This window comes from Dermacentor variabilis, chromosome 1 (assembly GCF_050947875.1).
Source record: "Dermacentor variabilis isolate Ectoservices chromosome 1, ASM5094787v1, whole genome shotgun sequence".
NCBI classification, from domain to species: domain Eukaryota; kingdom Metazoa; phylum Arthropoda; class Arachnida; order Ixodida; family Ixodidae; genus Dermacentor; species Dermacentor variabilis.
This window is the reverse complement of record NC_134568.1, coordinates 263,257,800-263,283,819: the sequence shown is the minus strand read 5'-3', so window position 1 is coordinate 263,283,819 and position 26,020 is coordinate 263,257,800. Positions and strand designations below refer to the sequence as shown.

At 47.1% G+C, this 26,020-nt stretch overlaps 1 protein-coding gene across 4 annotated transcripts in view; it reads right to left on the bottom strand.

Moving 5' to 3' along the window:
* Positions 1-23,366, bottom strand: part of LOC142563788 (uncharacterized) — a 702,312-nt gene extending 678,946 nt beyond the window's left edge. The window contains exon 1 of one of the 4 annotated variants that reach the window (XM_075674427.1): positions 23,212-23,366. The gene's annotated coding sequence lies outside the window, so the exon portion shown is untranslated. The remainder of the gene's footprint in view (positions 1-23,211) is intronic. The other 3 variants (XM_075674407.1, XM_075674415.1, XM_075674435.1) reach the window with 3 other exon arrangements.
* Positions 23,367-26,020: the final 2,654 nt, after the last annotated feature.

Genomic DNA, 26,020 nt, shown 5'->3' with positions numbered 1-26,020 from the left:
AGTACTTTCCTCTGGAATACAAACACATTCTCCTCCACCCGGCAATGTTTCTTGGCATAGAACCTACGTTAGTTCTTTACAATAGGTTGGTGTATTGCGAGTAATCCGCCCTAGAGATTCGTGGAGAATCCTATTCACTAGCTGCTTCAACTGCTGTGGCGCTATTGTAGAGTACATGCCTCCCAATCCTTGTGTTCAAGGGCCCTGGTGAGGCACTACTGTCAGCGACTGGATTTGCTACATCATCCCTTTGTAACGTAACTTTTACGATCATAGCATACGTCACTATTCATTGTCATTATTTTAACTTATTTGCAGCGTAAAATTTTAGCCCTCAGCAGTGTTACATTTATCATTTGCAATAAATTTTTCCATTGACAACTCATCACGTTTTCTATGGCTCTTTTCGGCTATATTTGGCCGTTGAGCAAAGAAACGTCATTAATGCACCCTGTCTGGCAAATTAGGCATTCGGCTGCGCTCAGAAGGCTTCGGAGCAGGCAGCGCCATCTCTTATGTACTCCCCAAACGGTCTATAAGCGCAGAAATCTTCCTTTGTGGTGGCAAGATGTGGAAGCTCATTTCCCTTGTTAAATTCATTTTTAATGTGTCAAAGCAACTATAGAGGTATGAGAGACGCCACGGTGGAGCGCTGTAAATCAATTTGGACCACCTGAGGTTTTTTTCATAAGCACGTGAAGTAGAGCAGTGTTTTTGCATTTTGCCCTCAGTGAGACGGAGCCGCCACGGCAATCAAGCGAACCCGTGACAGCGTGCTCATCAGCACAACACCACAGGTGCCGTGGCGCGTTAACTAATTCCCTAACTTTGCATGGAAGCATTCTTTATGGAAAGTCAAATGTATTTCTCATTAGGGGAGGCGGTAGGTTTATTAGCTAATTATGAGGGCTTGCACAGTCAGACTGAGATGCACCATATGGACACCCTCCTCGGTACGGCACTAAAGGCAGCGCTGGGACGACCCCGACGTGCGCCTAAGCAGCTCCTACTACGACTGGGGGTGCACAACACCATCCGCGAACTAGTCGAAGGTCATTTTAACAGCCAATTGCAACGTCTGCAACGAACAATGCAAGGGTGCCACATTCTATCCCGGCTGGAATACCAAACACCAAGTAAACCACATCAGGAAAACCGCACACTTCTTGCGCTTAGCATTCGCAACAAAATTCACTGGTCTCCAATTCCACGGAATATGCACCCTGGCCGTCATAAAGGCCGAAGAAAGGCAAGAGCACAAGCCCTGGCTCGACTATTTGGCGATGACACATCGAACACACCGGTCCTATACACTGACGTGGCCCGCTACTCACAGAAACGTTCCCTATGTCTAGTCTTACTAGATAGCACAGACATTCTGAGGGCTTCGGCCACGCTCAACACTGGTGACAGTCGCCTGGCGGAAGAGGCTGCTATCACCCTAGCCATCGTACACGCTTCAACCATGCCGGCACCGGATGGACCCATCACAGTGGTCATTGATTCACAGGCCACCTGCACGACTTTGGCCCTAGCGAGGGTGACACCCTACACACACCGCATCCTTAGATCATTGCACCCCACAGCGTTACACAGGGTGCGTATCGTCTGGACACCTGGACAAGCCTCTCTGCGTGGTAATGAACGCGCTAATGCGGTAGCTCGAGAGCTGGCTAACCGGGCGCCATTGGAAGAGCTGTCCAACCCAGGCGACTCACCAACAGAACCACTGAACTGTACTGAAACTCTACAATATTACAGAGATACCAGGAGACACTTCCCTCCACCACATAATTCTATTAACCGAGAAGATGCCGTCGCGTGGCGACAGCTTCAAACTAATTCATTTCCCTGCCTCTTTTATCTTCACCTATTCCAGCCCACACAATATCCTTTATACTATCCCTATTGTGGAGCAAATCACACAGTATATCAATGCACCTGGGAGTGCCCACACTCTCCAGGTTACTCCCCTATTCCTTCACCTTCATCTTCCCCCTGGGAGACTGCGCAGACTCGCTCAGACCCGCAAGAGCAACGACGGCTGATGCGGCGGGCACGCGGAGTGGCGCGAGCCAATGGGGCCCTGAACTAAGGGCTCCACCCCACGAGAAAGTTATATACCTAATCTTATTACAAATAAATGTTTTCTCTCTCTCTCTCTCTCTCATTAGGATTTTTCAATTCTACAGTTTGGACTTTGGCATGGAGTGGACAGCTCGTTGAGAATTGCCACTGATGCTCGTGCATCTGTGCTTCAAAAGATAAGAATCTGGAAGGTGTTCTCAAGATAAACCCTGAGGAACTTTAAGCTTTCTTTTAAAAGAAAGGAATAGAAGCTAGCCAATATTTGCATTGTTGTTCCTTCACTGAAATTGTTACACAGCCTAATAAAACAATGAAGTTGACTAAGCAAGGAAAAGCGTGGGTTGTGGAAAATATATCCTAACTTATTTTTCGTTACTACTGGACATAGTGACCTGTGTAGTATGTATATGCAGGCGAATGCTTGTTTTTTGTCCGTTCACTTTTCTTTAGACGATGTGTTTAGCATTGCGCATTTAGTGGGTGAACAAGTGGCTCACCTGCCAACTCTTAATACATTGTGCTATATAAAAGATGAGAAATGAGTCGTCATTCTTGTGCAATGTTTCACCAATTGTAATGTTAGTGTGCACTGTTATGTTTGCAAATGTAATTATTCTGAAGCTGATTCATCAGTGAATTAATCCTATCTTGCACTGCTGAAGAAAATGTTGGCGTCACATGCTAAAAAAATTTGTCACCCATTTTCAAATCCTAATGCTACTACTTTTTTGAGATGTTTTCGTTCTTTACATCCTATACTAACTAGCCCAACATTAAACATTTTAAAACACCAGTGTCCTAGGTTTTCATTGATATTGTACTTCCTTCTTGGACAACCAACAATTAGCTTTGAATTCTGCGTGCAGTGTGGCTCGAAGCATGCCGATCGATAAGCGGTGTACGCCCACTACAAGACGGAGGTATGGTTTTACCAGAGTCCTTCCATTTTTTTTTCTGGTCACGAAACTGCCGCCTCAGTTTCATATAGAGCCAGCGCCCGCCGCTAGAGGCGCAACCGTGCATGAGAGGGCATGCGAACGCCGCCCGCTGTGGTTGTGTGTGGGGCAGCCTTGGTATTCTAGCTTTCTCAACTTCCTCAACCGTCGGTTTAGTTTCACGTAACTATTTTTAACATTGAATATGTTTAAATTACTGCCTGAGCGCGTCTCCTGCCATTATATGAGCGCCCGGGACGAAAAAAAAGCCGCTCATAACATGGAGCTTGCGGCGGTCTAAGACCAAAAAAATATTTTAAAAATCGGGGATGTTAAGAGCCAGAACCGCGATACGATGGTGAGGCACGCCGTAGTGGGGGCCTCAGGATTAATTTTGACCACCTGGGATCCTTTAAAATGCACCTAAATTTAAATAAATATCAATAAATATCTGAATGAGATTTAGGTAGGATTATTGCAAGACAAACTTCGCTACTAAATGCCTTTAAATGCACCTAAAGGTGTGCAAAGCGATGCCATTTCTGAATGAGATTTAGGTAGGATTAATGCAAGATAAACTTCGCTACTAAATGTATTTAAAATGCACCTAAATTTAAATAAACGGGTGTTCTGCATTTCGCCCCCGTCGAAATGCGTCCGCTGTACACGGCCGGGCGGTCTCGGTCCAGATTTCTTCATCATCGCCGTTCCCCTCAACACTTCGGTGGGCTCCGCTTTTTAATATTTGCCTGAAATTAAACACCGCGCACCCGCCGTGGTTGCTCAGTGGCTATGGTGTTGGGCTGGTGAGCACGAGGTCGCGGGATCGAATCCCGGCCACGGCGGCCGTATTTTGATGGGGGCGAAATGCAAAAACACCCGTGTACTTAGATTTAGGTGCACGTTAAAGAATCCCAGGTGGTCAAAAGTTTCGGAGTCCTCCACTACGGCGTGCCTCATAATCAGAAAGTGGTTTTGGCACGTAAAACCCCATAATTTAATTTAAACACCGCGCATTCGCAACAAAGCGCCAGTGGTCCCACTTATCACCAGATGCAAACATATGGGCTGTTGCACCCCCGCTTACCCGTAAGTAAGCGCCAACTCTCCGTTGCGCGTAGCGCCAAATTGTTCGCCGAGCACAGCTGTTCACTTTCTGTTAAACTGTGGCAGAGAAGGACTCTGACTGTGGGCAGCATCTTATAAGCAGATCAAAAGAATGAAATTATTATTGCAAAGGGCTGCTGCCGTAGAATACTTAATGACAAAGAAAAGGAAATTGAGCTGCTCCGTGCCCTTAAGATTTCTCTGCGAAGCGATGCCATTTCTGAATGAGATTTAGGTAGGATTAATGCAAGACAAACTTCGCTACTGAATGTCTTCGGTGCGCCTTTTAAGGCGAACGTGAAGTGTTAGGACTTGCACAGTTGAAACTAGCTGTATTGTAATTAGGCAATTGCCGTAGCAAGCAGTCGTTTAGAAGCGTCAGGAAGCCCAGCACTTATTCACGCCGCTCGTGGTTCCGACGCAGAAACGACGAGACTAGGTATTTTGGTTCTTAATGGGCAACTTTTTACAATATGCTAAAAACTTTATAATCCGATTAAGAAAAGAAATAGAACGTGTTGGTGCAAAAACAACATACAAGCACGATAATTTATTTATCATGTAAATAAGCGGAGCGAAATACAGACAGCACGTCGGGTCACGAATGGTCCACCATTCACAATGCAAGAAGTTGGTTAAAAGCATGACACTGATATAATAAGCATAAAGAAATAACATCAATCATGAGATATATGCATTGGGGGGGGCAGGAAACAAACACCAGCAAACGAATGGCAATAAATACAGAATGCATAATCGATTGTTTCTATAAACAAGAAAGTGTAAAGCATAAGCATTTCATAACACATGGCAAAACAACTCTCAAACGAACGCAAGTAGCCACATCACAAATACAGCAATTTTTTTTTTAAATGGCTTGTTAGAGATACCACCATTCTACTTCTTCAGCTGTTACCTGCAACACGTGTTCGGCTTCGTTGTCCCACCCCTCAACTTCAACTAAACAGCCCAGCACTCGAAAAATAGCGCAGCACATGCACAGAACGCACCCGAACACTCAGCTCGCCTCGCACTGCGCACGCGTTTCGGTACGCGAACGATGCCCTCTGTGGCACAGTGGCGCCGCGTCGCGGCACCTTTGGGCAGCATATGAACCTCTCCCATAGCGTGACGGCCGAGTTTCGTGACCAGAAAAACATGGAAGGACTCTGGTTTTACTAAGATGTTAACTATTTCAGCTGCATCGACAAATATACACTATAATTCGCGTGTCGCACTTCAGCTGTAAAAAAAAAACCCGATGCACTAGTTCCACACCAGTTAACCAGTGTCGTAGCTGGACCTTGGGCCCATACCACTCGGGTCAGCTCTTATTTCATGTGTTCATTGTAAAGTCTCTATACCATTTCTGTTATATTTATATAACTTTAGTTATCTTAGCCACATGTTTCTTAATACTCGCTATATTCCTCAGGCATTGAGAAACCAAATGCCTGCACACAAACGGTATAATATAAATAATTGGCCGTATGCTGTACAAAAGAGTACGTAATTTTTGTTGACTATTGTGTCTTGATATACCAGAAGTGGTAGAAAAGCATTTGGCGAGAAGATTCTTGAAAAAAAATTATTAAGAAAGGTCACGAAGCTCGCACTAGGACTACCGACAACCACCTCCACTGACCGATTGCTTCGCATGAGAGTTCACAACTCCTGGGAAGAACTCGCGGAAGCGCACCTCATCAACCATTTCGAGAGACTCAAGCTCACAACCACAGGCCGAGCAATCCTCCGACGCACAGGATACGTAACCAATCTAGAACACGATGGAGAACGCAAGGAAAAATCACATCGAAGCTGCGAGAATCTCTACAAGTTCTTCAGATCCCTCGGAACATGCATCCAGAGCACCATCGAGGCAGACGGCTCGCCAGGGTAAACGCCATCAGACACAAGCACCGTAACGACCCGCAGGCGCGCTACGTGGATGCAGCCAAATATCCGGGCCGAAACGCCTTCGCCTTCAGCGTCACAGACTACAGGGGGACGACACCGGCGTTGGCGACAATTCTCGCCAAACGCGCGGAGACAGCTGAGGAGGCCGCTATAGCACTCGCCACCCATACAAGCGAGTCGGTGAAGACCATAGTGGTCTTCACCGACTCTCAAAATCGGCACGCAACTACATTAAGGGCAGGATATCCATCAAAGCGATCAACTTACTGAAACGTGGCGATACTCCTCCCCTTTACACCTGCATCATGTGGGTTCCGGGACACGAGGAACTCGAGGGGAATGAAGCGGCACACACCGCGGCCCGCGCAAGCATCAACCGGGCTTCCCCGCACGACATTCTAGACAGGTCCCACCCACCCAAATCAGAGAAGGAAACGGAAACAACACAGTTAACTTACCAAGCAATGCTACAACACTATCGGCTTAGACGCAGGGTCTACCCTCCACCACATCCAAAACTAACAAGAAACGAAGGCACCGAGTACAGGCGACTTCAGAGCAATACCTTTACCCATGGAAGCTTACTGCATCATTTCCACCCGACGCTATACAGCTACATCTGTCCATACTGCAACGTGCCAGACACCCTGGCGCACCTCCTCATGCAATGCAAGAACGCCCGAGCAAGCATCACAGCGCCACAACTAATAGCAACAGACGCAGACCCAAACCTCCTCGCTGAAATGTGGGAGGCTGCGATCTCCAAGCCGGACCTGGTCGACCAGCGCGATTTCGTCCCCCGGGCCCGGAGGGCGATCCAAGCCAGAGGGTTCCTGGAATAAGGGACCCTCCCACCTTGACTGACAAATCACTACTTCAAATAAAGGTTTCTTTCTCTCTCTCTCCTCAGCCTTATGCAGTGTCGTTAGACTTCGTTCTGTGCATGCCGGTGTGTTGCACGTGTATAATTTAGGAAAACGTATTAGAAGCTGCATAATAATGATTGTACATTAATTTCCCTGCACTGATGCTGCTGTCGGACTTGGCCTTAGTAGAAGTATTCTAATGTACTTGCAAAAAAATTATTTTAAGATATTGGAGAAGAGTTTTTTCCAAGCATGACAGAAGCTGCAGTGAACAGACGCAAAGTGCCTCGAGCGGCCAGTCGTGCGGCAATTGTGCGTGTATTCGCGGGATTCTATCATGCTTGGAAAAACACTTTTATGTAGCGCGTGTTGAGCAATGGAAACCTGTACCGCGAATTTTTTCATGCCGCTCTACAATTTTCTCATTTACATTATTCATCTAATTATAATATTTGCGAAGTTTATTGATGAATTAAGACTAATGTAATTAGGCGGAATACAAAAAAAAACAATCTGAGTATCTCCAAGCCGACGGCACACAACATTACCTTGGTTCTGTCCAGCTACGTCGAATTTGCATATTTTTAAAGTTCAGCTCAAGTTACGTGGGACACCCGGCATATTGACACGTGTACGTGTATCTCTGGTGACCGCTTTTCACGGACTAAGAAATGTTAAATGTTATCGCTCGGCGCAGGACGCGCCTGCGTGTATCGAAACTTTCGCGAATGTTATCGATGGTTCCATCCGTTGTCTATTGTCCCCGAACCTTGTGTAGTGGGAGTGTATGCGCGGCGCGAATCGTTTAGTGCGTTCTGGAAGGCACGCAGGCACCAACGATTACGTTGGAACCGTCGTATAGAAGTCGACGCGCTCGACCAACCACTTGCCCCACTGATCAAATTTCGACGATCGCCGACTGCGCTCTTGCTGCCATCGTTGTGCTTCGAGTGTCACTTGCTTTCGTGGGTACAAGTTCTCCCCATAAAAGGCTAGTCCCACGATTTAGTTTTGCTGCTGTGTTCTTCACTGTCACTACAAAGTGGTGATATGCTGTCTAGCCTGCATTCACAAGTTGTCGCTCAGCGCAAGACATGTCTGCTGTATCATTTGATGTTGTCGCCGATTCTATAGCTGTATAGCCTTGTCCGATCTGACTATGTGCGCAATGTGGTTCCTGGTGTAAATTTTCGTATTTACACCAGCCATGCCTTTACTCTGGAAAGTATGAAGTTACACCTACAAATAGCTGACGGACATAATATTTGTTATCAGATCTGACACCTTTGCTCGCCGCTATCATCATTTCACTGTACCTGTTTTGCTGGGCATATATATCGCCCAATAAAGAGTCAGATTCTTCCACATTTAGAGCGCAGCTCTTAGGCGCCCGTTCCTACGGCGAGCGACGGCGTTGTCCCTCGTAACCGAGCGAGTGAACACACTGCAGCGAAGGATGAAAGCGATCGCGGAGCGCAGTGGAAGATGAAAAACGGCGATAGCGAAGAAAACGCGAGGAGGAAAGCGGAGAAGCCATAGAGTTTCCTGCAAAATATTAGAGGAAACTCTGGCGCTGCAATCGCTGGCCCTCCATGGGAATTATGGGAAGTACATGGATTTGTTTGATCCTCGCGCTTGTGGATTCAGACGTTCTTGTGGCTTTGCTTATCTCGTTTTATTGGCCTTCATTGTAAATTTCAGAGCAGTCTAAGCTTTTTGAAATGCAGAAGATGCTCCGAGCACACAGAATCGCTACTAATTGCAACGATTGAGCTTGTCGAGGTGGCCAAATTGAAACGCCCCAAGTGTCTCAAAGCACATGCCCGCGATAAATTCATAAGGGTGTTTCACATCGCTTGGTTTCAATATCAGGCTTCTGTGCTAGAGGTCCTGTGTTTGAATCCTGCCGTGTGACAACCTTAATAATGTTTAGTTAGTTATTTATTACGCAATACATTGTTGTAAATGACGTGTTTACAAAGTCATGAAGCCGCTTGAAGCCAGAAGTCAGTGGCTATGGTGTTGGGCTGCTGAGCAAGAGGTCGCGGGATCGAATCCCGGCCGCGGCGGCCGCATTTCGATGGGGGCGAAATGCGAAAACGCCCGTGTACTTAGATTTAGGTGCACGTTAAAGAACCCCAGGTGGTCGAAATTTCCGGAGTCCTCCACTACGGCGTGCCTCATAATCAGAAAGTGGTTTTGGCACGTTAAACCCCCTAATTTAACTTTAATTGAAGCCAAAAGGACGCAGTTTAGGCAAATCCATGTACTTCCCATAATTCACATGCTGGCTCAACCGCTCCTATTGCAGCTCGCGTGGACACTAGTGCCAGAGTTCCTTCTAGTAATTATTGTATCAAAATGTATTGGAGAAGCAGAGTGCCGTGGAACCATGACGCGGAAAGCGGAGGAGGAGGGTACGGCTAAAGTGTGAGAAGAAAAGCGTAGTGCCACACAAGATGGCTTTGCAGCGACGATGGCTATGAGATGCCGCCTGAGTAGCGCGCGTCGTCTGTTAGGAAGCAAAGCGCTGCATGAGCGGAGGTCTGTCTGCGGCGGCTACTGTGAATCTCGCTCACACGTCACACATGCGCCGCCTCTCGCGATCTCCCGATTAGCGAGGCAGTCGCGCCACATTTCGCTCCGCTTGCAACGTGCCGCACGAGACAATTGTCCACGCCAGCCAATATATCGTGAAATGAAAACACGTATCCAGCTCCGTTCAAATTTCGCATTAGGGAGTATCGTAATCGTCGATGAATTTTTGTTTGCTCATTTTGTTTCTTCACCGTCACTATAACGTGACAGTATAGCGAGAGCCTTGGGGGCCGCAAGGGGCATGCGTGCCCAAGAATGGTATCCTTCGGGTATGACGAGACTCGAGCGGCCTGTATACGCATCTCCAAATCTAAAACGCTATCAAAGGAAAAGCTAGCGTCCATCTGGTGGTTGAATGAACCTGCAAAGGCAATTCATTGGAAAGGCAGTGTGCCATTGAATAAAAATCATTTTGGTGCAGGCGTTGAACTTGGCGTCACCTTTCCTGGGCACTCGCTTTAAGTAGATGTTAGAGCGGCATTTTCCAGCACGCAAGGCCCTGATTCAAATAGTCATTCAAGCCCCGAAATTCACGTTTGCAGAGGATACATTTTCCTGCATGGTTCGTCTAAAGAGCAGCGACCGTCGTTTCCGTAGCTGATGTGCTTGCGTCTAATTTTGCGGCATGGCACCTTTCAACGGACTTTCCTGGACTCGTTGCTTGCAGACGTAAAGTGTGCACGTCCAAGGAATTCGTCACCGTTTGCCTGCTTCCGGTTCAGACCTGTGCGCCTGCGGCGCTGTCCGAACACTATACATAGGATGATATTCCGAGATACCGTGTTTTGGCTTGGATCGGTCACTGCGCGATTAATGATAAGAATGGGGAATGAAATGGTTAGTTACAAAATTACGTCCATTGCTCGTGTTCTCGGTGATAGCTCGACTTATCAGCGTTTCTTCAGCTTGCCGACGGGGTGCAGCTATCTCAGGTCTCATACAACGCTTGCCACTGAATTCTAGCGTAAATAAATTATTTTATTGCGATAGCAATTATATGGGCACTCCAGGCGGATTTCTGCCGTCGCCGTGAGGTTCCATATGAGTGAAAGCCTGTGAGGGTGAGCCGGCGAACGCGGTTCAACCTCGCGTGCGCGAGCGGGACACGCGGCCCGGATGCATGCCCTCTCTTGCGGCGCGCGAGGCAGGGGGGTGAGGCGAGAGAGGGGCCTTCTTCTCCGGCGCCTGCTACGGTGCCCCGATGTCCTCCTCGCCCGCCGCTGCGTACAGCTTAGAACGACAGAAAGCTGAGCTAGTTTGCAAGGATTCATTATGCAAAAAAAAAAAAAAAAGAGGTGAGGCGTGCAAACAGGACACAAGAGTAGAGAAGTGAACAACACAAACGCCGACTATCAACTGAAGGGAGCACTGAGGCGAAAACAGAAGGAAGACACAAAACTCATCTGCGCAAGCTGACGAATGGTATCACCGCGTGTCAGTCGGTTACACGTGTCGGTCTACGTGAGAGATAACTGTTTTAAAGTAATCGAAGGCTGACTCACGCATGCACTTTCACCATTATAGATATGCCATGCCTCTACCATAAGACGCGTATTACATTACATAAGAAGAGATTAAGTGCCTTAATAGTTATCTCTCACGCAGACCGACACGTGTAACCGACTGACACGCGGTGATACCATTCCTGAGCTTGCGCAGATGAGCTTTGTGTCTTCCTTCTTTTTTCGCCTCAGTGCTCTCTTCAGTTGATAGTCGGCGTTCGTGTTGTGCACTTCTCTACTCTTGTGTCCGGTCTGCACGCCTCAGCCCTTTTTTTGCGTAATGCTCCGTACAGAGTGGCCACAACCGCGGCTTCTACTTCGGTGTTGGCCCCCCCCCGAATCGCGGGCGCCGTAGGGCCGCGTTGACTGCGCTCGTGTGTCTTGAAAGCGGTCTGCGACGTGGCTAAAGTGCGCGCCCGCGCGGGCCTCATCTTCAAAGCGATCTGCGATATTTGCAGAGTGCGCGTAGTGCCGGTAACTTCGTATGCGCTGTGCATGGGCGCATACGAGCTCAATGGGCGGGCGGCTGCTGCCGCGATTCCTAGCTCCAGCGTTTTCACAGACAGTTTATGCTGTCATCGAGAGATTTGTGTTCATATTTACCTGTGCGCGCGTGACACCGTGCTGGTTAATTTAGTTAAAACGCGTTGACGGGCTGGTTGGTTTGAATCCATGATAGAATGCGTAAGCGTGACTTAACAAGGAGGTAGAAAGAAGCAGACACACAAGGACAGCGCTGTCTCCATGTGTCTGTTTCTTTCTACGTCCTCGTTGAGTAACGCTTACGCATTCTATCATTGTTAATTTAGTTAGTAAGCGAATGTTTACAAGTGTTTACGGCCGATAAAACTACTATCCTTACTTCGTACAGCTACTACTAATTAGCTATCACAATCGGTGCTTCGCCTTTCCGGCGGAACTGCGAATTTTTTATCTCAAAAACCGTTTTTGCCGAAGATTCCAGCAGACTTCCATTGCAAGCGTGCAACGGAAATTACGTCATTGCCTGACATGGTGGCAGCTGTCCTGCCTAAGCCTTCCCGCTTGAGGCCGAAAGGGTGGGCGCTTCTAGCACGTTCACCTCTTTCGTGATAAGTGAGTTGTGTTGTAAACTTTCGCTACGCCTTCTTATCTCGATCGACAACAAAGTTTGGGCATTAGCTCAGCGGCCTCCTTGAAATAGTTTTCAATATCTAGAGACGAAGGACCTACGGCTCTAAAACCTATGGTTGCACACAGGCACCTCGCTATGCCACTGCAAGTAAAGCCCACGACCTACTGTATAAGGGGCGACCTGCGCGTGCGGCGCTGCGCCAGCGCCGCCAATTTGCTTTTGCTTGTGTGGCTTTTTTTTAGTTTTCCAAACCGCCGCCACGAACAGTGGCGCTAGTGCTCACCCCCACGTACCCCCACGTACTCCCACCCCGTAGCCGGCCGCACGCACGGGCAGCAAGCATTTCAGCGAGAGCACGGAAGGACGCAAACGCACGTGCGCGAGACAGTCGATTAGCTGAGTGCTTGGTGATCTGTTGGTGTTGCTAGATCTTGATTACCAGATTCTATTTCAGCGACACTGCGATTCTCAGCCCCGTGGGCGCCGGCTTTCTCGTTTGCGCCAACTTCAAGCACGATGGTTTACTGCTGCGTGCCGTTGTGCAAGTCAAGCGGCCGAGCACCAAGAGGAATTTCATTTCATGAGTTCCCCGTGACCGATATTAGGAACCAATGCTTGAAACCTGAACAATTCTGTACAAAAAAAAAAAAAAAAAAAAGCTGGGGCTTAGCTAAGGTTAAGCCTGGATATCTCGAAGCGAAAAGGTTCGGTGATGCTTATGGTTTAGCTTATGGTTATGCTTTACGATTTAGCCTATGGTTATGCTTACGGTTTAACTTATGGATATGCTTATGGTGTAATTAAGTTATGGGTATGCTTAGGGTTTAGGTTTGTGATTTAGCCTATGGTTATGCTTACGGTTTCACTTATGGATATGCTTACGGTTTAGCCGGGAGCTTATGGTTATGCTATACGTGTGCCTTGTGTAGTTATGCAAATTGCTTATCAATGATATATACCATAAGTTATGCATGATTATTAAACTTCTTTATTCATCATTGTTGGGCACATTGTCTTGCGATTTCTGTACAGCCATAAACACAGCTCTCTGTATCGGTATTATACCTCTCCTTCCATGTTGAATGCGCGCGCCTATTCACTGGCAAGCGGTTATATAGTCGGCCTCCGCGATAAACACGCGCTTGCGGCGAACGTCAAACGATGACGCATAGCGCGCGGCAGTGGCCACATGCGTCGACTCCGAATTCAGACACTTCAGAAATACGCCGAGCCAATTCAGACATACGCCGGCTCGCGCGAAGCGCGGTGTTGACCAGCGTAGCGAAGCTTTTCGCTTGAAAAGCCCAGCTCCAGAAAAGTGCTTAAAGTGTAGTGATTGTCTGTGTGATGGCACAACAAATCGTCCTTCGAATTTTTCAAGCTAGACTTTTGTTATCATTTGGTAAAGCGGCGTAAATGGCGCGCGTAAAGCGGCGCGGCAGTGGCCAACTGCGTCGACTCCAAACACGCTTACGGAGCCAATCCCGACATAGCCGGCTCGCGCGAAGCACGGTGTTGACTAGCGTAGTGAAGCTTTTCGCTTCAAAAGCCCAACTCCAGAAAAGTGCTTAAAGTGTAGTGACTGTCTGTGTGATGGCACAACAAAGCGCCCTTGGAATTTTTCAAGCTAGACTTTCGCTATCATTTGGTAAAGCGGCGTGTAAATAAATACGTCAATAACAGCACATTTTTACGATTGTGGCATGCACTGCAATTAACCTACTCGCGTTCTGCCGCGCTCTCAACGGCACATTACTTCAGTGAACGTGCCGAATGCAGCAAAGGAACGCGTGGGCCCTGAAAAGCGGTACGTAGTGCGTTCATTGCGTCTGGCTCGGGACTAGCGAAACCTACGGGAGAATGAACTGCGGGCGCGCTCAGGCCTCGGCTAGCGCGGAAAGTGCGCACCAGACCTTATTGGCACCACAGCACTAACCAACATTTTAGCAGGCAATGAGGGGAGAAAAATCTCTGAGGGATTACACTATGTCAATCCTAGCAGCCGCGCCTTCAAAGTAGTTTCATTGCACTGCACAGCGAAGATACCAAATATCTGGGGCATGTATCACATGTACCGCCGCGCATTTTTCTAGCCGCACCCTGTCTATAACGTGAAATGCCGAGTTTACTGCAGCTCCTCTACGAATTTTTACCGTCATCGCAGTACTCCTGAAGGCAGGGCTGGAGCGTTTCGGGCGTTGCTGTGAGGGTGAGCACTAGCGGCCTCTACCGGCACGCTTGGTCCCTACTCAATGATCACGTGGTATTTCTTCGGCCGCGCGCTGCCATAGGCGACCACGGTATGCGCAGGTCGCTCTTTATACAGTAGGTCGTGGTAGGCTTTAACTGCAAGAGAACGGTGGCGCCATCTCTCATCGTCGCGGCAAATGCGAAACACGCCGTACGAAACCTCCATCTTTTGAGCCGTCTCGCCGCAGACTACACACACTTGCCCCCGGTAGTGAACATTAACTCGGAATCCCGTGTCGGCGTGCCTGATAATCGTATCGCGATTCTGGCACATAAAATCCTCGAAAAACTTTAAACGAAACACTAAATGAATTAATAAACAAGTAAATAAATAAATATCTCAGCGCGTATCAGTGAATGGCGGAAGAAACTGTCCGTGACATTAAATTCCGACCAAACTTCTCTTGCGGGTAACCAACAAAAAAGAATCATTTTGTTTTTTTTTACAGTATTACGGGTACAGTAATAAAAGAAGCAAAATAGTATAAGCACTTGGGTCTTACGAACACAAACACGCTGTTCTGGTCAAGTAATATTGATGACGTCTGCTCATAAGCCATCCACCAGCTTGGGTTCTCAAGTCATGAACTAAAGACGGCACCAGCTGGCACTAAATGTTTGTCTGTTACAAAGTTTATAATTCATAAACTGATATCACGTGGGTCGTTTTGCGTTTAAATAACGTACGCAAATTGAAAACGCATCAAAACCGCCCTGTGTGCTTTCTTATATAAATATACGTCAACGAATTCATCAATGAACATACGCGTGAGCACGAAACTCCTTCATTAGATACATGGCGGTAAATTGCGATAAGTTTTGGTGCGCCCTGTATAAAAGGTATTTGAAAATCGGTGCGAACGGCTACATCAAACCGTTCTCTACCCGTGCATCCCTACTTCGACGTACACAAAACACGCTCCATTGTTTTGCACGCACTGGCACATATAAATTTTCCCTTCTCGTGTATACGACAGAATGTAATGCGTTACCCGGTTGTTTTCGCAAGTCAATCTGAAAGTGGTTTGAAATGTGGTTTTGAAAGATCAAATGGTCTTTCAAGATCTGAATGATCAAATAATTCACTGAGCCATTCATTTATACGTCACGTATGTTATACCTTGCTGTCTGGTGTGTCAACTGTATTAACTGTGATTGCTTGTATGTATGAACGTTTCTGTTAACTGCGCAAATTTTCTGTGCTGCTGTATTGTTTCCTTTTACCTACCGCCTACCTCCTACCTCCTTGGCCTTCCTGTAGACCGCAGTACGTAAAAAAAAAGAAAGAACTTGGTCGCATCACTGTTTTGTTACTGAGAGCTTCACCTCCCTTTCATATCCCTTTATTTGATACGTATGTCGCTGCAGTACAGTGCTGCCAACGCTAGGGAAATTTTCCTAGATCTAGGAGTTTTAAATCTAGATTGATTATGGAAATGGAGAAATTGGTCCAAATATAGCGCAATTTCGCACTCTAACATTGAAACGGTGAAAGTGCTGACTTGACGGCGTGTTTTGATTTCAGTCACCGCAAATCACCTACGCATTGCCATGCAAACTACGAAACGACTTTTGATGGCACATCAGTACAATTAACATAATTTGCCAAGTAAAATTTAAGTTAAATTCTCAAGTTTTACGTACCAAAACTACGATCTAATTATGAGGCACGCAGTACTGGGGGCGTGCCTTCAACTGGGATTATTTAACGTGCACCCAATGCACAGTACACGGGTGTTATTGCATTTCGCCCCCAACCATCTCGCCAACTAAATGACAGGGCATGGATGCCCTGAGTACGGACTACCGCTGCTGCGATTTTGCCGTTCATCGATGCGACCTCGGTCGATGTCTGTGAACTCTGAATGAAATATTTATATGTAACCGACGAGACAAACGAATCATGGAAGACCAAACAAAGCAGCACGGCCATGTCTGGGCGAAAGCGAACAAATATACCTAGTGCCGAGCACTACAACGCGGTCGTGGCATAACAGCCGATATTGCACGCGTACACTTAAGGCGAATTCAACAAATCGCACCGGCGCGCAACGACGCCGTGTCCTGACATATAGCATGACTATACGTCAGGACACGGCATTCAAAAAGAAAAAAAAATATTCCCATTGGTGTCCTGAAGTTGCGCACTGTTTTGACACTGTTAAATTCTGTACGAGAGCTTCGGCGCCCGCCTTTCATACATTTCGAATAAGGGTCCGTATAATCATGGCACGTTGGTCTAGGTGCAGAACAACTTCGAACAACAATAAAATTAGTGCATAATTGCATAAGATTCTTCTGTGAATATGGCTTAAAAGCAGCTGTGATGTTCGCATACATATTTGCACTACGACATCATTTCACCTTGAGTTCGGTATTTTCATTATTTGAGTTTATTTACCATTATTTTACGTCACTGCACATGACTGTATTACGCGCGTACAGCCTTATCGTTCAGAGCCAGCTCGTCGGATATCAGTCTCAACGTGGGAGGACCACATTGTGTGCATCGCAAAGAAAGTATGATTATTTTTTTTTTAACTGGGCATACATGGGAGCAACTAACACGTTCCCATGTATTCATGTGGGCTCGGGGAAAGCCAGTAAACCCTGTCGTTCATCGGCACCCCAGCCGAGCCATGACATGCATTAGCAAGAGTTCTATCAGGTCTTTTTTTTTTTCTGTGTACCGTGGACATGCCAACCACTCGGCGCTGCACCTACCGTAGTGTCCCGCAAAGCGGAGTACTCAATCAGACTTCGTTGGCCTTATTGAACGCCTGCCAACTGCAGTCAACTTAAGCGTATACGAAGGCGACATCTGTTTCTCGACGTGGAGTGTAGCACGTTTTCAGATACATGTAAGAGTTCAAAAATCTGCATGCCATATTGACAAGATTGTGCATCGGCATTCAAGGCGTGAGAGTATTGCAAGATACTTGCTCACTGGTGGCGTTTACTGTCAGATCAATGACGTCCTGCGCCATTTCTATATCAATGGATAAATCATCTCATATGCTTGCACTCTCAGATTTTTCCATTTTACCATAACAGGTACTCTTAGAGCGCGTGCGCGACCTACATGAAACAGCGCCTGACAGCTGTTTCTTAGCTTGTCAAGCTTTCTGGCAGGAAAACAGCTGGAAAGTCAGCTCGTGCGATGTATGGATTGTACGCGCCATTCTTTCTAGAGTTTTTTTTTTTATATATAGCTTGCCCCCATACTAGTTAACGCACAGAATACGTATCTTAATTCTGAAAAGGAGTGAATTCAAGCCTGGGCTTTCGTAGTTTTGTCTTCCTTTGCCAAGATGGTCATCAGCAATCGCAACTACTGCAAATTCTCGGGACCGTCCAATACAAATACGTTACCGGGTAAGTGCTTAGTGTGAACATTAGCACATTTCTCAAGGCGGTTCCCACTATTCCGCCTCGCTTCTAGCAGAAATGCAGCGCACACTTTATTGTGCAGCTGGTTCTACTTAACTGCACCTGTAAAGCACGAAGCTTCACTTACGCAGCTAAACGATTGCTTCCTCCACTTGCTTGGCTATAGCTCATGTGCACGCGTCACCGTGACAGCATTTAAAAAAATATCAAATACCACGCACTGTAGATCGCGGCGTAAGCGAGTTTTCATGAGCCGACAAGCCAGAACAGGGCATCACGATAAGAAACGCACAGCTGTTTTCGGCGACCAATGCGTCCCGTCATAGAGTTTCATACAATAATTGCTAGAGGGAACTCTGGCGCTAGTGTCTACGGGAGCTGCAGACGGGGCGGTTCAGCCAGCACGGAAATTATGGGAAGTACATGGATTTGCCTAAAGTTGGTCCTTCTGGCTTCAAACGACTTCGTGACTTTGTAAACTCATAATTTTCAACTACGTAATGTGTAATAAATAATTACAGGAACATTATTAAAATTGCCCGACAGCAGGATTCGAACACAAGACCTCTACCCAGAAGCCCTATATTGAAACCACTACGCCACGGACGCATGCACCGACAAGTGCCATAGGAATTTCTCGCGGGCAAGTCAGTGCGTTGAGACGCTTGGTGCGTTTCGATTTGGCCACCTCGACAGGCTGAACCGCTGCAATTAGTAGTGATTGTGTGTGTCCGCAAAGTCTTCTGCACTTCGAAAAGTAGTGATTGCGTTGACATTTAGGACACATGAAGGCAGATAAAGCGCATAATAATCGAAGTCGCAAGAACGTCTGAAGCCATAATCACAAAGATCAAAGAAATTCGTGTACTTCCCATCATTCCAATGGTGGCTGAACGATCGCAGCGCCAGGTTCGCTCTAGTACTTATTGTAGGAATATGCGTCCCTAACCTACCCGTAACGGTCATTAGCCACTGTGGCATACCTTGTAGCACAAAAGTAAGTCAGTCAGTTTCGTTCAAGGGTGATATTTTTGAGCGATCACTTCCGGTATACTGTCAGGTCCTTTCGATTGACTTACGTTTTGTTAGCTGTTCAAAAAGTGCAGCTAAAGTTTAGGTTGAGCTCCTGAACTTTCTGCACCCGTGTGATGTTGAGTGCCAATGTCGTGCAGCGACGAACTAGCAGACGATTTCTCCGGTGCCATGGCAGCTAGCAGACAACGCTACAAGAAATATGACCGTGCTACTGGATGGCGCGCTGATAGAAATTGCGCCCTGAATCGGCAACGGCGGCACCCATGCCCACGATAGAAGCATTTATCCGCGCGTGCCCCTCTAACCTTTCTCGAGACCGGCGGAAAAGGCAGCTTAAACCCGAATTCAAAATAGTTTTTTTTTCTACCTATTCACAATATCGAGGTATTCTTTCTTTCTGTCACACCAACTTAACAGCCAGCATTGAAAATAAACCATTATCTGCTCATTTTGCACTCGAATGCTGGCAAAGACGGCACGGTGAATTTCACAACAGTGGGCATTCGTGATACAATCGCAACACATGCTGGACAACGCCTGCAACGAAAGGCACAAGTTGCAAGCGCAGAAGCTGAAGACCTGCTCCACATCCGTACTTTTGCGCCCATTTCCGAAAAGCCTAGCCTAGTGTCGCGCATGTGGCTGCACTTCGGCACTGGTGCCGCACGAGCATTGGAACATCGCAGCGAACTCACGAGAAAGGTGCAGGTGAATCGAACAGACAAATAATCTTCGCGAGATTTCGCGCCTCTCTGCACTGGACACGTGAGAATAGACGGTCGAAAGTGTTCCTGGCACCATGGGAACATAGCGAGCGTGGCACAGCCCCAGAAACGCTGTCAGCTGGAACCGCATGTCGCATGTCGAACCGCAGCAGCATGGCGAACGCCCATGCTGCCACCGACGTGATGGCATACGAACGAAGTAAATAGCGAGGCGAACCCATGCACGCCACGGCAAAGCTTCCGCTATAATCTAGGCACTATACTGACTATACTTCCATGATACTGCGGGCTCAATCGATGGGTTCCGCCGTCCATGGCGTGCTGAGTGCCACATCTAGGGGTGTTGGAGGGAAACAAGCTTTGCGCCACGTGAATGAACTCGCCGCATTTCGATGGGGGCGAAATGTGAAAACACCCGTGTACTTAGATTTAGGTGCACGTTAAAGAACCCCAGGTGGTCAAAATTTCTGGAGTCCTCCACTACGGCGTGCTTCATAATCAGAAAGTGGTTTTGGCACGTAAAACCCCATAATTAATTAATTAAATAAACTCTCCCCACTCATTGCTGAAAGCGCACGCTTCATTCTTGAGGCTAGAGCGGCAACAGCTTCTACTCGCAGAAACAAACGATGACCACGTCTACGGTGCGTCAAATCGCGGAGTCTTTTTGTGTCAGGTGTGAGTCATTTTCAACGGCTTAGTCGGAGTCTTAGTGTTCAGGCTGAGCAGGAGCCGTAGTCTTCCCAGCGAAAGTCACCAAGGCCGGGATCAGCACGTCGCACCCTACCTAACCGACAGCTGCTAAAATTGCTGCTCTACGTGCTGCACTTTGCATTATCTGTCCAAAATAGCGTCTAAATTGTGTCTATTCTACCCAACGCTGCAGCTTGTAACCGTCAACCGGCGGCGCGCGCCACACGAATAACTGCATAGTGTTTGAAATGATAACAGTTTCGACAACATATTGACCGAGAGGCGACATCATACCACTTTCCTGAGTGTCTTTCAAGTTCCAGGCCACCGCGGTCCTATGGGTGACAAGCATGTACGCCGATGACGCTGCGCGGTGAGCTCACGAAGATGGTATACAGTAATCAATACCATTGTCAAGGAAAGATGCAGTTACGAAAACTTCTAGTCTTGTACGAAAGATCACATTGTCCATGTGAAACACGACAAGCTTTCAACACAGCCGGCTGCACGGCTTGGACCTTCGTTCACGTTTGGGATCCTGTCTAGGCTTCCCGACGTGAGACAACCTTTATTTGTCAGCTATGGGCAGCAGGCCTTGGCTAAACATTTTGCGTTCCGTTTTGAAATGGTTGATAACGCTGCGCATGTGGCAGTTGTGGTCACGAGGAGCCCCTGAACCCCATCCCTATTTGTTACCACTGTGCTAACTCGTATTGACAAATGACCGCTTTCGAAATTGAGCATTTCGGGATGCCGACCTCACCACTCGTCGCCGAAGAGGGTGACGAAGGTGTCGTTGCAATAAGAGATACATATTAGCGCAACGAGGAAACAAAAACTTAAGGGAATAGTAAGGAGCAGGGCCGGCCTAAACTTAGATTGTTTATTCGGAGGGCGGAGCCGAAAGAGTACACCAGATGCACATGCGTGCAGCGAACAGGTAAAAAAAATCGTAGCAACGTGTCAAACTGTTTAAACTCGCTGCTGAAAAAAATATATATACATATATCACTGATGCAATTCGTACCTTTCTTTAAATATCAAAAGGCTCCAACAGCTCATGTGGCCACGTGTCATTACTCCTGCTCAGCATCTTGAACTCGCGCAGAAGTGGCTCACACTTTCGCTTTTTAAGGGCGACAGACATGTGCTAGCGGCTTTAGTACCTGCTGATAACTGTGACATCTGTACACATGTTTATGTCCAGTGTTTCTCGCCTCCCTATTTCCTTTTTACTAATTTCCTTCTCATCTAAAACCCCGTCCTGGTACCAATAATATCGTATCTTCTTTTCGGTTGACCTCCCTGTCTTTTCCCGTTAGTTCTGCTATCTCACTCTCTTGCTCTTTATGTACAGCATCTGCCAACCTTCCCACGCATAATGGCAAAAAACATGAGAAAAAGGGAAAAAAAGTCAAGATTCCAGCAGGAACTTAGTTCACAAGCACCTGTGAACGAAACTATCACGTAAAAGATATCCCTTTCTTTTTCAATCTAGGAACACTACTTTTGCGTTTAGCTCCGAATCGTACAATAAGAGCGCTTTCCTTTATGGCAAGTGTTCCTGATGTTTTCGCCAAGTTTTATTACCGTCCTCAATTTATAACCTCTAACAGCATCAACTCTCTTCTCTCTTGCCCTCTTTCCGTCACTGCAATAGTCCACGAGTCTAACTGCACTAGGACAACTGTGCATCCCGTTCGTCGCATTCCATTCGCAGGTGAGCGAAAAAAAATGATGTAACAGAAAAAGAAATAGACAATAATGATGCGCAGTCGGCTGCAGCCTGTCTTTAACTCCGTCTCAATTTGCTGCCGTATACGGCAGGTGAAGTGGAATTATGCATAAGTTACATGATGTCACCACGATGTCACCATTGGTTAGAGCATCGCACGCGTAATGCGAAGACGTGAGATTGTTCCCCACCTGTGGCAAGTTGTTTTTTCATTCACTTTCAGCGCCATTAATTCATCATTTCTTTAATTCAATTAGTAAGTACAAGTATATTCCACTGTGTTTTCCTTGGTGCCTTTGTTTGTTGGCTTCTCATGATATGATGTCACCATCCCTTTCTTTATGTGTAATTAGCGCTGTCATTTGGATCAGTGTATATTTGCTTGCAACCTTACGCAGTATTTATCTTGTAGAGAAATAAACTGATATTTGTCAATTATCACTCGTTTCTTACACTTTTAGGTCACCCTCTTACAACACAATCCTGCCTTTCAACCTAAACACTTTAGTACTTGAATGCTTGAGTTCAAGTGACATGCATGTTCTCGGTCTAGCCAATTGATTCTGTGGGTGCAAGAATAAGCGCGAAAAGGGCGTGTGTTTTAGTGCACAACGAAATGTTGAACGCTCTGTTCTGCCGGCTTGTCGTCGACAAGAATCCCCAACAGCAAGTTCTCGAATTTCTGCAAAACTGTATTGCTTCATAGGTGGGCTATGCATCGGTTCGCATGTGGCACAGAAACATAGCCAGTGGACTGACAATTTTCGCTTGTATCCTCAAGACGAGATCATGCATACGCTGCCTCTGCCAAATTATTTACTAGCCGAGTCGTAAACGCTGACTTGTGCCTCACATGAGTGGCACAGTTTTCCATCCACCGACCACAGCTGTACAAGACTTGACAATTTGTATTAGCCTGCTGTTCGCGACATGATCGACTAGCATTACGCGACATCAAAGGCAACATTTAGAACGCTGTATTAAGCACTTGTCCCGATAGTGGGCGTGAGAACACCAGAAGGAGCACTGCAAGAAGATAGCTTCTTCGCGTATTCTGCCAATACACAATTAGCGCTCAGTTTTCTCGAGCAATTGCCATCCTTCCAGCATGCGTAACCTAGAATTCTACTGCTATCGCGTTGTCCTGAACATAACAGATAATAAAAAAGGATACGTAGTTTCATAACTGTTTTGCTCAGAACTCGCTTGAATAATGGATAAGCTATAAGCAAATGACTGAAAAATCTCTCTCCCACCTTGATCGTCCACCGGGGAAGCGTCTAGTCGTTGTCGTTGAGTCCGAAATTGATTACTGCATAGAAGATTCAGGCAGCGACCGAAATTATCCTGGGAACGCGCTCTCTTTCCTGCACGACCCGCACGCACACACACACACACACCGCAAGCCAGGGCGCGCACAAAGCGACCTACTTCCGTCCTCTGGCACAGGTGTTCAGCTCGAAAGTGCATCAGAGCGAAGTTCGCGTCACGCTGGCGGCTGCCGCTAGACGACCGCAGTGTAACGAGGCTGCTGAGTGCGCCTGCTAAGGGTGCACAGTGTACGTGTAGCGCAGTGTTGCCGCTCGAACAACGTCACGCCGTTGTGTGACTAGAAGGTTTCCATATTCCATTCACCTCTGTAAGAAAGAAGAAAAAAAAACCAGGAACAAATCCGAGTGGTAACGCACTCGCTGCTGTATCCAAGTTTCCTTTTAGCAGCACCGGTAGCACACGAACAGCGTTGAATACGTCAGCAATTTGCATTCGCGACGGGCGCGGCACCTCTACACATTATCATGTTTCTTCCTAACGTGAGACAAACAGATGGGAAAGGGAAGACGGTGGTTGGGGTAGGAACGTCAGCAATGCTATATTTCTTATGCTACGCAAAAGACGCGCGAAAAATGTGGAAGCGTCAAACCCTTACAGGCTGAAGTGGAAATTCTACGCGCTCGTAAATCAACGAGTTTCGGTCATAAGTAAATGTAGATGACGGCAAAAGCTGAAGTATAAAAGCTATATGGGCACATGTGGAACGTCCAAGTGTATTTGTTCATATACGCGCGTTCATGTGAGTGCATGCGTGCGTATGTGAGCGCGCATACTGGATTTATTATCACGGCAAACGGCGTCCAGTCTTATTTCGACATCTGTAGAACCGAATGCTCTGCTTTCAAATCTCCGTTCAGCTTCATGAAACAGCTTTAGCAAAATCAGCTACAACGCAAACAGGCCAGACAACTTTCGTCATCTTCCAGATCACTATCAAGAAAGTGTAGCCTGCAGTGATAGCGGCCGAAGACACCGAGTTCTTATGGTAGCCTTTCGAGTGCAAAAGCTGCAGTGGCCTCTGTACTCTAAGCGAACAGCAGTATCGCCACAACACTTCACACTTGCAGCTCCGGTCACGGCTGCCAATACTTGCTTCTTGAAACAAACGGTACATTTCCCTCAAATTGGTTAATATATTTAACAGCAGAAAGGAAATAGCCACCTATTTGATCAAAGAATAAACGAAACCTGCCAATCTATAATAAAAAGACGGCTTGCTAATTGGGGAAATATTGTACAACAGGGATATTTTACCTATAGGTATATACGTATAGGGCACGTTTTCCAATGAGCAGCAATCTACGAAGGACCATCTTGCGTGCTACCGTAACTAACGCGAATACTTTGCGTTCACGCACGTAAGCTTTGCGCTCACGCACGTAATTACAGTGTGCAGCTTAGAATCCATTATCGAGAATTAATTATACGGCGTGAGCAGTCGTAATCGAGCCTGCCTTTCTAGGCACAATTGTATAGCAATAAATCAACGAAGGACGTAATTATAGAGATAATTAAAAATCTACGAGGGGAATGAAATGTTCAATAGAAGCGCCTAAATAAATGTCTCCACAAGACGGCACCGTAAAGTGCGTCCTTATCATTCTTCATTCTTTCTTGTATCTTCACTTAACGGAATCCTCGTCAAAAACGGCAGCAAGGTTGCATGCGCGGATATATTGTCTCGGAACACGGCTTGAGACTAGTTATCTGCAGGACTGTATGACACCAGAGTAGAAGAAGATTACCCTACACCCCTGTCTCAACGGCAACTATATTTGCTGGAGGTGTCCGCCGTCGGTCATGTCCGCCGTCGTCCGCCTCTTTAAGCCGGCACTAATTCGGAGTAGACATCACGAGACTAAACGAAGATCGATATGTTTATTTACACATATACAAAATTCTCAGGTAAACTCCACCCTTTGAAAGACAGCCCGACTCCACCCTTTAAGAGCAGCCGGATGGTCCGCGTTAGAACATGTGTGTCAGAATTAGGTCAACTGTCATAAGTAATGTAAAAATTTGGAGGGCGCTTAAAGGGACACTAAAGGTTAATATTAAGTCGACGTGGACTGTTCAAATACCATCCCAGAAACCTCGAAGCGCTTGTTTCATGCGAAGAAGAGACTTATTTTAAGAGAAAATGCGTTCTGAAGCGTCCGCGTACCTCTAGCGCAGTTCAAATCGCCCGCCCTCCAATCGAGGAGTGGTGACGTCATGGTCTCATAGTGACGTTGCGCCGTCGGTGAGTAAAACGGCGGCCGCAGACGGCGCTACGGCTTTTCTGCGCAAAACGCAAACGCGCGACCTGAAACAGAGCCAAGACAGAGCCAACAGCAGCGCGAAAGTGGAACTATAGTGGCTAGCGGAAGGGAAAGCGCGCGACGATAAGCTGGTTCTTTATTTTATGACGCCAACTTTGACGCTCGTTGCAAGGGAAGACCCTGACAACGACACATTGGCTCGCGCTGCCGGCGCCGTTGCGTACTACTACGACGGCAACTGTATGTCATGGCTGTACATACTCGCAGATCTGTAGCTTTTCCTTCGTGAAAACCAAATGCCGCACTCACTGCCCCGTCTTCGACCTGCAGTTCTTGCGCTTCGGAAAATGCAGGCAAGACCGACGGAACAGCTCTACGGGAAAGGATTGCTTTGAAAGGCACTCTACACGACTTCAGTAAGTCCTCGTTGAACTCGTAATCCTCTGGACGAAAGTGCAGCGAGCACACTATA